This window comes from Hyaena hyaena, unplaced genomic scaffold (assembly GCF_003009895.1).
Source record: "Hyaena hyaena isolate Hyena2069 unplaced genomic scaffold, ASM300989v1 scaffold_244, whole genome shotgun sequence".
Classification (NCBI taxonomy): domain Eukaryota; kingdom Metazoa; phylum Chordata; class Mammalia; order Carnivora; family Hyaenidae; genus Hyaena; species Hyaena hyaena.
In genome coordinates this window covers 1,436,614-1,451,559 of record NW_024080876.1, presented here as the reverse complement: position 1 = coordinate 1,451,559, position 14,946 = coordinate 1,436,614, and the positions used below count along the sequence as shown (strand labels likewise).

The window sequence follows — 14,946 nt, the reverse complement described above, 5'->3', positions numbered from 1 at the left end:
ATGACCCAAATAGTCTCTGCACAACTAAATATAGAGAAAAAGCCACATCAAAAAGGGTAGGAAGGGTGGAGACATGGTGAGGAATTAAAGGGATCCATGGGGATCAATGACGGTCATAGAGAGGGGAGAGAAGCACACCCTAGCACACAAACACCCAATGTGTGGAACTCCCATGAAGAAGGTAAATCTCCATAACATTTGGCTTTAAAACCAGGGGAGTCTAATTTGGGGAGTTCTTACAATTTGTGGGGCTTAACACCTGGAGCTTTAAAAATCAGTATAATCTTGGCTCTGGGACAGCAAGAGGACAAAAGGAAACAGAGTCCCTTAAAGACATTCCACAACAATCAGCTCTGCTGAGATATAGCATAGAAGCAGCAGTTTGAAAAACGCCTTCAGTATACAAGAGACAGATTTGTTTACTATCCTCAGAGTGTGTACAGGAGAGTCAGGGATCTTTAGGAGACTTCTCCAGAAACAAAGAGGCTGGCGGGCACCATTCCCCTCCCTCACTCCCCAGCCGAGACACATGGACACCTGCGGGAACCAGCACAGAGCCAACACTCTCCACCTAACTTGCTAAGAGCACATCCTGCCCTAGCCACTCTCCTGCCTACTCTCCACATCTAGCAATGAGGCAAGAGTCTTTTTAAAGAAGCTCCAGGTCATCGCTTCTCGGCCTTTTGGCTAAGATCAAGTGTAGTATCTGTTCTTATCAGTTTAAAGAAGCTCCAGGTCCCCTCCCACAATAGACCTGGGCAAACATTATTAACATTGCATACTCTGGCCATGCAATCTCCTATTGGATCTTCCCCCTCCAATATGCCAAACCAATGCCACAAGTCTGACAGCGTGTAAGCGGCCTCAACAGGAGCCAGAACCATTCCAAAGTGACTAATGGCTTGGGGAGAGGAAAGGATAGCCACATACAACAATTTGACTGCAGCCCCAACCTTGTGCTGAGGGCAGGCATCTGGTCTGTCTACAGGCCCTGTCCACTAATGAAAGCTTCTTGGAGGACAACAGAGGAAAGCACTCTGCAGTCCAAAGCTACGGGATCTCTGGAAAACACCTGGTTTAACTCAGCTCAAGCCCAGGCTGTCCCCACATTGGCCCACTAATAACATGGGGACCAAACCCTGCCCACAACAGGCAAAGAGAGCCATTGAAGGTGACTGAACTGAAGGCAAATATGACTCAGCCACAACAGTAGGGCCCACACAACACACAGACAAGACATCCTTGAAGCCAAGGTTTACAAGAACAGGCAACATTGCACTGCAAAGTACTACAGGACTTTGTCTTTATAAGACTTTATAAGACTACTTTCAAAAGTAGGAGCTGGAACAGACTTTCCTATCACATGCAAACAGACACAGAGAGTTGGAAAAACTGAGGAAATAGAAGAATATGCCCCAAATTAATAGCACAAAAACACAGCAAGAGAGTTAAATGAAACAAACATAAGTAATCCACCTGATGGAAAATTTAAAGTAATGGTCATAAAGATACTCACTGGACTTGAGAAGAGAGTGGAGAACCTCAGTGACACCCTCAATGAGAGATTGAAAACATAAAAAAATAACCAATTGGAGACAAAAAAGTCAAATTCAATAACTGAAATTAAAAACATACCAGAGGAGATACATTGTAGACTAGAGGAAGTAGAAGAATGGATCAGTGACCTGCAACAAAGTAATATAAAGCAATCAAGCTGAGTAAGAGAAGGACAAATATAATAAAAAAGAAAATAGACTTAGGAAACTTAGTGATGCCATTAAGCATAACATTCACCTTGTAGGGATCTCAGAGAAAAAAGGTGACAAAAATTTTCTGAAGAAATAATAGCTGTAAACTTCCTGAATCTGAGGAAAGAAATAAAAATTCAGATCCAGGAGGCTCAGACAACTCCTAACAAATAACATCAAGGAGGTCTGCACCAAGAATCTGTAATTAAAATGCCAAAAGTAGAAAATTTTAAGTCGGCAAGAGAGGAAAAAAAAATAGTTACACATAAGGGAAACCCCACAAGTCTATCAGTTAATTTTTCAGGTCAGAAGGGAATGGCATAATATATTCAAAATACTGAAAGAAAAAAAACCTGCAATCAAGAATATCCTTTCCAAAAAGAGTATCATCTAAATAGAAGGAAACATAGAGTTTCTCAGACAAACAAAAGTTAAAGAAATTCACAACCACAACACCAGCCCTATGAGAAATGCTAAAGGGAACTCTGAGTGAAAGACCATAAGTAGGAGTAAAAAAACAGGATGTACAAGAGTAGTAAAATTAAGCATGTCCATAAAAATCAGTCAAGAAATTCACAAAGTAAAAGGATGTAAAGTACGACAGCATATACCTAAAACATTGTGGGGAAGGGAGGGAATAACAAAATGGATTCAAACTTAAGCAACCATCAACTGAATATAGACTGCTATATGCACAAGATGTTATATATAAACCTAATGGTAACCAAAAAATCAAAAATCAGTAATAAATATGCAAAAAATAAAGAGAAAGGATTCCAAGTACATCACTAAAGAAAGCCAACAAACCAGTAGAGAAGAGAGCAATTGAAGAAAGGAAGAGAGAGGAACTACAAAAACAATCCATCAAAAAAGGTAGCAAAATGGCAATAAGTACAAGCTATCAATAATTTTCATGTAAATGGACTAAATGCTCCAACCAGAAGACATAGCATGATGGAATGGATAAAAGAGCAAGACCTATCTATAATATGACCTATGATAGACTCATTTCAGACCTAAAGACATGCAGGTTGAAAGTGAAGGGTTAGAGTCTATTTACCATGCGAATGGAGATTAAAAGAAAGCCAGGGTAGGAATACTTATATGGGACAAAACATACTTTAAATAAAAGACTGTACAATGAAAAATGCTCTACAGTCATAAAGGGAATAGTCCAACAAGAAGATACAACAATTGTAAATATTTATGCACCTAACACGGAGCACCCAAATATACAAAGCAGCTAATAACAAACATAAAGGAAGTAATCAATAGTAATAGAAACACAGTAGGGGATTTTAACATCCCACATACATCAATGAATAGATCATCCAAACAGAAAATCAACAAGCAATAGTGGTTTAGCATGACATATTGGGCCAGATGGATATAACAGATAGATTCAGAACATTCCATCCTAAAACAGCAGAAATACATATACTTTTAAAGTGCACATGGAACGTTCTCCAGAACAGATCACACATTAGGCCACAAACCCCAACACTTTCAAAAAAATTGAAGTGATATCATGCATCCATCTGTTCTGACCATAACACTGTGAAACTAGAAATCAGTAACAAGACAAAATCTGGAAAGAGCACATATACGTGGAGTGACTCCATGTCACTCATGCTACTACACAATATATGGATCACCAAGAAATCGAAGGGGACATCAAAAAAATACGTGAATATACACAAAAATGAAAACATAGTGGTCCCAAATCTTTGGTATGCAGCAAGATCTATTCTAAGAGAGAAGTTTATAGCAATATAGGCCTACAAGAAATAAGAAAAATCTCAAATAAACAATCCAACCTTACACCTAAGGAGATAGAAAAGGGGACAAATAAAATCCAAAACCGGTAGAAGGAAGGAAATAACGAAGAGTAGAACTAAATGAAATAGAAAACCTAAACAAAACAAAATAGAAAAAAAACAATATAATAGATCGATGAAATCAGGGGCTAGTTCTTTAAAAAGATTATCCAGAGAGAGCACTCAAATAAAATTGGAAATGAAAGAGGCACTATAAGAATCAATACCACATAAATACAAAGGATAAGAGAATATTGTGAAAAATTATATGCCAACAATCCTAAAATTTTTGTGGAACCCCAAAAGACCCTGAATAGCCAAAGCAATCTTCAAAAAGAAAAATAACACTGGAGGTATGACAAGCCCAGACATCAAGATATACTACAAAGCTATAGTAATCAAGACAGCATTGTGTGGCAGGAAAAATATACACACACAGATCAATAGAACAGAATAGAGACCCTGAAATAAACCCACAATTATATGGTCAATATACGACAAAACAGAAAAGAATATGCAATGAGGAAAAGATGCTGGGAATCATCTTCAAAAAACAATGCTGGGAAAGCTGGACAGATACATGCAAAATAATGAAACCGGGCCACTTTCTCACACCATTCACAAAAATAAATTCAAAGTGGATTAAAGACCTGAATGTGAGAACTGAAATCATAAAAATCCTAGAAGAGAGCACAGAAAGTAATTTCTCTGACATGGGCATTAGCAACATTTTTCTAGATATGTCTTATGAGGCAAAGGAAACAAAAGCAAAAATAAACTATTAGGACTACATAAAAATAAAGAGCTTCTGTACAGCAAAGAAAACAATCAACAAAACTAAAAGATAACCTACTGAATGGGAGAAAATATTTCTAAATGGCATATCCAATAAAGGGTTACTAGTCAAAATATATAAAGAACTTCCACAACTCAACACACAAAAAGCAAGTAATCCAATGGGCACAAGACAAGAACAGACATTTCTCCAAAGGAGACATACAGATGGCCAACAGACACATGAAAAATTCCTCAACATCACTCATCATTGGGGAAATGCAAGTCAAACCTACAATGAGATATCACCTCACACCTTTCAGAATGGCTACATCAACAACACAAGAAACAACAGTTGTTGATGAGGATGCAGAGAAAAGGGAACCCTCTTACACTGTTGGTGGGGATGCATTTCTTTTCGGTGTACTCCTGGACTAAGATGATGATGAATTCTAGTATTTTTCCTTTGTTTTCACAAGCCATATCCTATGTAGCTTTCTAACTTTGATTGCTTCTGTTTAATTTTACAATGACTTTCATAATACTAGGTGGGTCTCTTTTACTCATTTACCAATAAGTGGCTTCTATTGGATAATGATTATTTGATCTTGAAGGTAAGGTGAAATTCATTTATAAGAACTCTCTGAGTTTGCTGCCTTTTGGTGATAAAATAATGAGGAATTATTTTCAGCTAATATAAATCAAGTTCTCGTATTAATATAAGCAGGAGTGTACTATGATATAATGACTTTGGAAAACAATTTGTCATTTTCTTCTAAAGTTTATACTTATTCCCCGTGCTTAGCAGTTTGTGCCTTGATTAAAACCCAAGGGTAACAGTTGCACATGGGCATCAAAATTGAAAGATGAAAATTTACAGCAACATGTTTGTACAAATAAAAAACTAGAAATGACCCAAGTCTGCATTGACTGAAAAGAATTGACAGTGTATACAAAGTTTCCTATTAATGGAATGTAAAACTATACTGCAGTCTAATATTATGCAGTAGTGAAATTAAATGTTACTTTGTGCCACAATATGAGTACTTATTGATATAATATTAAGTAGTATTTAGATATACATGTATAAATATATATAATAAGAAAATCAAGGCAATTATAAATGTAAAATTAAGTATAATTGGCGCATGGGTTATACAGTTGTTCAACTCTTGGTTTTGGCTGAGGTCATGATATCATGGTTCATGGGATTGAGCCCCATGTCAGGCTCTGTGCTGACAGTGTGAAGCCTGCTTAGAATTCTCTCTCTATCTCTCTCTCTGCCCCTCCCTCACTCATACGCATGCACTCTCTCTCCCAAAAATAAGTAAAACCTTTGAAAAAGAAAAAAATATATATATAACTGTCTAGGAGTAAGATGAGGTAATTGACAAGGAGAAATGTGCAAATACATACGTATATGCATATATGCATTCACCTACATGTCTTTTCCCTTTCTCAATAGAAAAATCAGTAGAGCTAGGAAAGCATCATGATATTTAAGCATACTTTTCTTCAAAACGTTTTTAAAAAGAGAAGCACTTTGAGACGTGCTCTTGTTTCCAAGAGGAAAGCCTGGGTCTAACCGATCATTCCCTGTTCAGAACAACAGCACACCTCTCTGGGCGGGGGGGTGGGGGGGTGGGGGGGTGTTCTTCCTTGGCACCACACTTTCCCTTTTTAACTTCATGACACTGATCTTGTCCTGTCTTTTTGTCCCCCTTCAGTCAGATCTTCAGTTTCACATTTTTTAACTCTTTATTGCCCACTGCCCATTTTTATTCACCCATTTTTAGTGTTTGAAAGGAAGGTGGTTTCATTATTTCAGAAGTGCTGTACCAGATGTCACGATATTGTCAGCCAGACCTCCCTGAGAAATGTCACCTGTTACACTGTTAAATATATGGAATAAAAAAACACAATCATTTTGGGGGCACCTGGGTGGCTCAGTCAGTAAAGCAGCTGACTTTGGCTCAGGTCATGGTCTCAAGGCTCATGAATTTGAGCCCCACATCAGGCTCTGTGCTGACAGCTCAGAGCCTGGAGCCTGCTTCAGACTCTGTGTTTACATCTCTCTTTGTCTCTCCTCTGCTCACTCTCTGTCTCTCTCTCTCTCAAAAATAAATTTAAAAATTTTTAAAAACACTTGTTTTTAAGACCAGATTTTGTTAACACGTTTTACCATTGGTTTCTTTAAGGAAAATATATAAATAACTTGAGAAAATTATCTGAAAATATTATGCAAAACATGTGAGGAAAACAGAACTGTAAATACTGCCTAGCAGCTCCATCCCTGGCAATGGGTAAGTCATTCACCATCTCTGGTCCTAGTTTCCTCACCTGCAAAATGTGTCTGATTAAATGAAGCGTTTTTTTTTAGGATTATAAACAAAGTTGATATAAACTATAGCATAGTAGATACTTGCTATTTTTTTCCCTTTTCTAGCATGAGTAAATTTAAATTTCTAAGAAAAGCTGAGAAAATGTAGGTACTGTTCAAAAGTAAGTTATTAACTAATTGACTATGGTCTTTGCCTTTCATTCCTACCACTATTACTTTGGTTCAGGCATCATTCTTTTCTGCCTGGACTAGTACAAATAGCCTTCAAATTCCAATGTTCACAACGGTCTTCAAATACTGTGATTCTCCTACCTATAACTCCACTCCCAAGGACTGCTATTAAGGAACATTATGCTTTTTTTATGTTTGTTTATTTATTTTTGAGAGAGAAAGCATGGGCAGAGGAGGGTCAGAGAGAGGGAGACAGGATGTCAAGTGGGCTCTACACTGACAGCAGCAAGCCCAACATGGGGCCCGAACTCACAAACCATGAGATCATGACTTCAGCAGAAGTTGGATGCTCAACCAACTGAGCCACCCAGGCACCCCAAGAATATTATTCTTGAAACATAATTCCAAATAATATACTTTTCAATGATTCCTCTTGCTTAAAAAATGTTAAAACATTTTGTCTTCATTCTAGGTCCTTCATGACCTGACCACAACTCATCTTTCATCCTCATTTAAGATACTTCCTATCCTGCAGAAGACTTACTTCCAGGGTGCCTAGGTGGTTCAGTTGATCAAGCATTCTACTCTTGATTTCAGCCCAGGTCATGATTTCACTGTTCCTGGGATAGAGCCCCACAGTGGACTCCCTGCTGACAGTATGGCGCCTGCTTGAGATTCTCTCTCTCCCTTTATCTCTGCCCCTACACTGCTCATGGGCATTCATGTTCTCTCTCTCTCTCAATAAATAAGTAAAAACTGAAGAAAAAAAGACTCCTTTTCACATCTCTGCTTCTACTCATCCATTTTCTATGCTTGAAGTGCCCTTTCCCCTATTCTTCCACAACTACCTAAAATACTAGGTCTACGAAAAAGGTCTCTCTAAGAATGACCTCTACTACAGTAGAAGTACACTGCAGTCTGTACATCCTCGTATCTCACCAGCAGGAACTTTTCATTTTGCACTAAAGCTGGGTTTGATACATGTATAAGGCTTCTATCTAGTTTCTCACAAATTTCCCACCCAAACCCAAGACTACTGGATTCTTAGAGAAACAATATTATACCTTCATGTCTGCTACATCCAGTATTTTGTCTGACACATGTGTGTTATGATGATGGTCAAACCTTCTGCCTTTAGAGAGGGTGTGTTTTGCTCTCAAACTCTTTGTCTAAATGTATAATGCAAATCCCTTTCTTTTAAAAGTTAAGCTTTTTTTTAAAAAAAAAAAAGTTGTTTTATACAATATCCCATGGTGATATATTTAGATTTTATTCATGATTTTTAGTTATACTTTATATGAATAAGCTTTTAAGAAAAATGTCACAATCAACATAATTGAAAAGATGTGATAAGGTATCCCAAACTTCCTGACAAGACGATATACATTTCTGACTACACGTGGTATGTGTTAGAAAGGAGAAGCAGAAAAAATTTTTAAGTGGCTGAATTGTTCATAGATGTTCAAATAACCAAAATATATATGCATATCCAATAGCATATGATATTGATGTATCTCTATAGTGATGACAGTCCAAGACCTAGTATCCGTTAATCTTCCATATTATCAGAAGTCCAGTGAGAAAACAAATACTTTAACATAAACAGCAAATATATTTTCCATAATCATGGCTCTTTAACAAAATTTGCTAACCATATTTATAATGTGATGAAACATGTAGGATGAAAGTATAATTGATGTTATTTATTGCAATATTTATTAAGCACTGGCTGAAAAATAGGTTACATAAAAAATAATATATAATATATTTAGGATGCTCACAATATTAATTGTATGCTAGTAAAATAAATATTATTAATATCATATTCCAGAAGCCTCATATTCACATTTAAAAATGTGTAACATTCTTAAAATGTAGTATGATTCCTGATAGTTTTATTAGCATCAGCTCCCAATACAGACTGCATAAAGGCTTGTAGTATGCAAGAAATAGAAGAAAAGCCTAACTGACAGAGGCTTTAAACGTCATAGTATTTTTCTACTCCCTTTTTTTCCATAATCTCTGCAAATTAATCTATCTGGGGACTAGCAGTCATGACCCAAAATTATTTATGACAAAATTGCTCATTGCTCTTTGTTCCCATGAAGAAGCTGAAATTAGCATTATCATTTAGTCATTAAAACATATTTGCCTAAGAGTAATCAGTGAAATATAAAAGCTGCTACAGTGTTCTGCTCTTAATCCTAAAGTGGCATTAAGACACTTTCATCCCCAACCATAGACCTCACATTATATGCCTCAAGAAAATCAAATCAGAATGTCAGCATATAACAAAGTAATATATGTACAGTGAGACAAATAAATACATATGGAATTTTATGCAGGATGATTAAAATGAAATGGAATAATATAGTTGTTATTACTTTAGCTCAGGCCTCATTCTTGTCAGCAGTAAGGTATGTACTACCTATGTATTTATGGAAAAATAGATATTCTGCTTAAAATGTGGTCACTCTTATCTAACATAAAATAATAGGACCAGAAACGGCTCTAGGAAGGGTAAATTTTACCATCAACCCAGATAGATGCTAATAATCCTTCCAATGAAAGTGATTAAATGTAATTCTTGGTGACCTCTGAATTAATTCCTTCTAAGTGAAATGTTCCTATGTATGTTAATTTTATGCAAAGTTAAGTTCTGTGGTTGACTTTTCCTTAAATTCATTTTTCAATTGTGGTCGGGATGCTCAGATATATAGCAAACCTGCTAATCTTATCAGTCATAACTTTTCCTTTTACTTATAGACTGCACAACTAGTAATAACTTTCAGGGAAATAGAAAAAATGCTTCATTATGTTAAAGATAATATAAAACTTTTATACACCCTTTCTAAATTGTAAATTCTTCACCCACGCTGAGAATGTTCCTTAAAAATTTCATGACAGCATATCAATCAATTAGATGTGATTTTTAACATATGATGTAGAGATTTACTTCTAAGATTTTACATAATCTTTGATCTTGCTGATAAAAGGCAAGATATCCAAACAAGATCAATAAATTATCTAATTCATTCATTTATTTTACTGTGATAGTTGAACTTACACCTTTAAATGCAGTATTCCCAGGATCTTGTTTTTTACCTTAAGAATAGGATTCAGGACTTTTTAAAGTTAGCTTAGCATGAAACTCCTGTTTCTCACTAAGACAGAAAAGCTTGTGACCAAACAATTCTTTCATGGAAATTAACTAGAAAAGGTTGACAATTACAAATGTATTTATTTTCTAATTTGTCTGATTTTTCTTACTTAAAGGCAGCAGAAATGCTTCTGAAGTAATGACAGAAAGCCTACCTTCCATGGAGGGGAACTGCCAAGAGGTGAGGAGATATTCTGCAGACACTTACGTTTAGGATATTTGTTTCAAGGTAAATGGAAAAAGGCTGAGGTTATAGGCAAAAGGCCTGGGAAGACCACAGTTGAGAGTCAGAGGAACCAGCAAATATTTTGGTATTGTTGTATGACTGAAGATATGACATTTGGAGATGGGAGTGACCCAGGATCTGATAAAAATGAGTCACAGGACAAAGCCATAAATATAGATGATTTTTCTTTCAAGAGTATTTTCAGAATTATGAACTATGTAGGTAAGAGGTAAAGAAGGTGAGGGGTGCCTGGGTGGCTCAATTGGTTAAGCATCCAACTCTTGGTTTCAGCTCAGGTCACAATCCTACAGTTCATGAGTTCAAGCCCCATGTCAGGATCCATACTGACAGCATGGGACCTGCTTGGGATTCTCTCTCTCCCTTTCTCTCTGCTCCTCCCCTTCTCCTCTCTTTCTCTCCCTCTCCCACCCTCCCCCCCAATAAAGAAATAAAAAATTTTTTAAATAAATAAAAATTTTTAAAAAAGAGGTAAAGAAGGTGCGCCAAAACTTTCTGAAAAGAACAGAGTTTTCCATAGTCTCACTGTACTTAAAAGACAAAGATGATAACATTCAGAGCCCAGTGGGGGACCAACCTTGCTGAATACCTCACTCTCACTGGGAATCACTGGAAGGCCGTGCCAAAAAGCGAATGCAAAACAGATATAAATATATTACTATGGCAACTCTAGCCCCCTTTGACTGAAGATGACATAATTTAGAATATCTAAATTATTATCAAACAACAACAGATGTTCCACAAAATTACTAGGCTTGCCAAAAGGTAGGAACAAATAACCAAAAGACAAGAGAAAATGCAGACAGGAAGTAAATCCAGAGGTAATCTAGATACAGTAATTAGCAGACAAGAATTTTACAATATTTACGTTTATTAATTTTACTGAAATACAGGAGGAGATGGAAAAAAAAAACAACGAAGACAAAGAGATGGATAAAAACACCAGAGAACTGAAATTTGTAAAACTGGAAGTGATGCACAATGTTTTAGATAGTTTCTTTCAAAGTTTTAAATTCGTATACCTTAGCTCAAACTATACTGGGAATCTACAATATAGGTGCATGACAGTTTTAAAATACAGCATTATGAGTTATATCCCTCTTGAATTCAAGGACGAATTGGGGAAATTTGAAATATATGTTGAACACTATTGGATTATGCCTTTACTAGGGAAATCTAGATCAATAAATGGTTAAAATAACGTATAACCAAGACCCTTACTGGTGACAGTCTTTCCCCTAGCCTGATGTTTTGTTGTGAAAAAAAATTTAGTTAGGGTAAATTCTTGACTTCTCTCTTCATCTCGCATTAACTGCTTACAGGAAAGAGTGAATTTTGTGTTTGGTAAGTAGGATAGGAAAAACTGTAAGGTGACCTCAAAAGTCCCATCCCCTAGTGCTAAACACCACACATTCTAAAATCTCCTCCCCTTGTTTGTAGGAAAAACCTATGAATGTGATAGAATTCACTTTCATAATGATGTTACATCATATAGCAAAGGTAAAAGCATTTTTGCAAATGCAAAAAGAAAAAAAAAGGTAAAGTAAAAAAAAGTAAAGTCCCTAATCAGTCTCAATTTGAGTTAACAAAAAGAATTATTCTGGGTAGGCCTGGTCATATCAGATAAGTTTTTAAAATACATGGGGTTCCTAGGTGGCTCAATCTGTTAAGCATCCAACTTTGGCTCAGGTCATGATCTCACAGTTGGGTTTCTGGGTTTGAGGCCCACCTTAGGCTCTATGCTGACAGCTTAGAGCCTGGAGCCAGCTTCGGATTCTGTGTCTTCATCTCTCCCTGCCTGTCTCGGCTCGTACTCTGTCTATCTCTCAAAAATAAATAAACATTAAAAAAAAATACTGTTTAGGCTTTTGCTGAGATCAGAGATTATCCAGCAGGTCTTGAATAAGCAAGCTGCATGTATTCTATAGCAACAAGAAACTAAACCCTGCCAATGGGCAAATTAGCTTCGAAAACGATCCTGAGCCTCAACACTAGCCATTATCTACATTTTGGAATGTGATACCCTGAGCATAGGACCCATATTAGCCATACCTGAACTTCTGATCTACATGTGAGGTAATATTTGAGTATTGTTTTAAGCTGCTAATAAGTCTGTGGCGATTTTTATGAGCAATAGAAAGCTAATATAGTAATCTGAAAAAAAAATGGTGATAAGGCATTACTTAATCTTTTATTTTCTGATAATGCCTGACCACAATGTGCATGGGCCTATTCCTACATGGAAATCCTGAGTTTTCTAATTATGCCCCTAACAAGGCTGATTACCAAGCTCAAACCAGGGAGGAGTAGTTGCAAGTTTTCTTCCCACATAAACAAATCATGTCCTTCATTCAGCTCTATTTAATAATAAACGTAAACTTTGGATCTTAATCTAAATCCTGAATCTCTCTGATATGGCTCTGGATTAATCTGTAGAAAAGAAATACATATTCATTACTGGATGTATTTACAAACCTCAAAGTCTATAGTATTATCACTTGTCCTACAATAATAACATATTACTAGTTTTGTACATCATTCTGCTAACCAAGACAACTGAAAGTAACTAAACCAGAAAAATAAAGTGCATAATGGGGAAAATGGCATTTTTCTATGAAACTCTATAACAGCTTCAATGTTATCATCAAAATTATTGCCCAAAATAAATTTCATTATTTTCTTCCTGATGTTAAATGGCTTGAAAATATAACTTTTCTTTTTAAGTGCACAATTACAAAGATGGTCGCTGTAGAAGAAAATCGTTACAAACACCGTGTCCTTGAATGATGTCAGAGTTGTTTGGGATGAATTTGCATAACTGGCAGCTTTGAGCTTCCTAAACCTCCTTGGCAGAAATAATGTCCCAATTGTTTTCTCCATAACCAAGATGACAATGTTCTTAAATAAAATTGTCACTAAATTTCCTTTTGAATTCTGACTGCATCATTGAATAAATATTGTCTGCTGAAACTGGCTGTGAGGATAAGTATTCCATGACTGTTAATATATTTCCTATGCAAATGTTTTGGCCTCTTTTGATATTGGAAGCATGGAAGAAAACTTTTGCTATGTATTTAATTTAGAATGTACTATCAAATAAGATGCATAAGTCCCTGAAATTAAATAGCCATTTTATTGTATCATGTTATTGAAGTAGCACATTCTGTACTGAGGACAATTCAGTGATAATATGCTGATTTCAATGTGTATGAAATACTTCCAGAAAGAAATATGTCCTATTAAATAAGAAATATTCAAGTAAAATCTGCAGTCTTTACAAAACTCGTTATAGACACACACACACACACACATACACACATACACACACACACACACACATACACACGTGAACTTAAACTTGGGCTGGCACCATTTGGGAAACTTGGGCTGTTTCCAAATTTTCATCTAAATTTCTCCCCATAATTAAATCATCATATATTTTAGCATGAATATACCTAGATTCCTTGAGACATTACAAAAATATGTATTACTTATCTACATTAAATACCTCTACTTAGATTATTTTAAATTGTCTATGTACATATTTTGCTTAATATCATCATAATGTAATACCTCAACTTAAAACTATATCAACAGTTTCCTTGTAAAAGGAGTCAAAGGATTTATTTTCCCACATACTACAAACTTCGGGTTTAATAAACATTTTAAATTAAAAGTATGTTGGATTATGGGGCGCCTGGGTGGCTTAGTCGGTTAAGCGTCCGACTTTCGCTTAGGTCATGATCTCACGGTTCGTGGGTTGGAGCCCCACGTCGGGCTCTGTGCTGACTGCCAGCTCAGAGCCTGGAGTCTGTTTCAATCTGTGACTCCCTCTCTCTCTGACCCTCCCCTGCTCACGCCGTCTCTCTCTCTCTACTAGAAATAAATAAAAAATTTAAAAAAAAGTATGTTGGATTAGAAATGTATTAATATTTTTATCTTAGAAATACATGAATGATTTCTCATTCTCTAAAGGCAGTTCAATATTTGCCCACTCAGAATTATAACACTTTCACGTTTCCTTGACACCAATTGCCCTCCTTTTCTAGAGAGGTACGGTGTTTTAATATCATTTGCATAAGTAATGAATCATCTTTTGTTAAAATTCTCATTCATCTTTAAGTGTGTACTTCCGTTATTACCCCATTCATGGTGGTCCTACTTTGAGTCCACTCCAGACTTTTCCTCTAGTGCTGGGCTCCTTTCTTATCAGCACTCTGATAGTTGTGTGTGTGTATGTGTGTGTGTGTGTGTGTGTGTGTGTGTGTGTTTAAGTAAGCCAATATATTCCCTCTTGTAAAATACAATTGCTTTTTATATTTCTGGGACTAAAAACAAAAGATTCTGAAACAGAAAACAGAGAAAAATACTTTAATTCTTAGAAACATTAAATCTCTGGAAGAAAGAATTAGTAGGAAGATAAAAGGCCAAGGATCCAGAGCTAGAGAAACATTCACACGTAAGTGGCAGAAACTGGAAGGAGGGGAAGTGAAAGAACGAGGTTATAGTGGCCAAGGACAGGTCACCGCAAATGTACCCCAGGGGCATATTGATTATTTTGAACTGAAATTACCCAGGAGGCAGCCAGTACAAGGACATTCGGGCCCTACTCTGTCCTCTGAAAGCAGGAAATAAAATCTCCCATATAAAAAGCACATTCCTTGCACTAAGAAATAAAAAAGAAACCCTTA

General features: G+C 36.2%; 1 pseudogene; it reads left to right on the top strand.

The window, feature by feature from the left end:
• Positions 1-667: 667 nt before the first annotated feature.
• Positions 668-801, top strand: LOC120239992 (annotated as a pseudogene).
• The last annotated feature ends 14,145 nt before the right edge of the window (positions 802-14,946 follow it).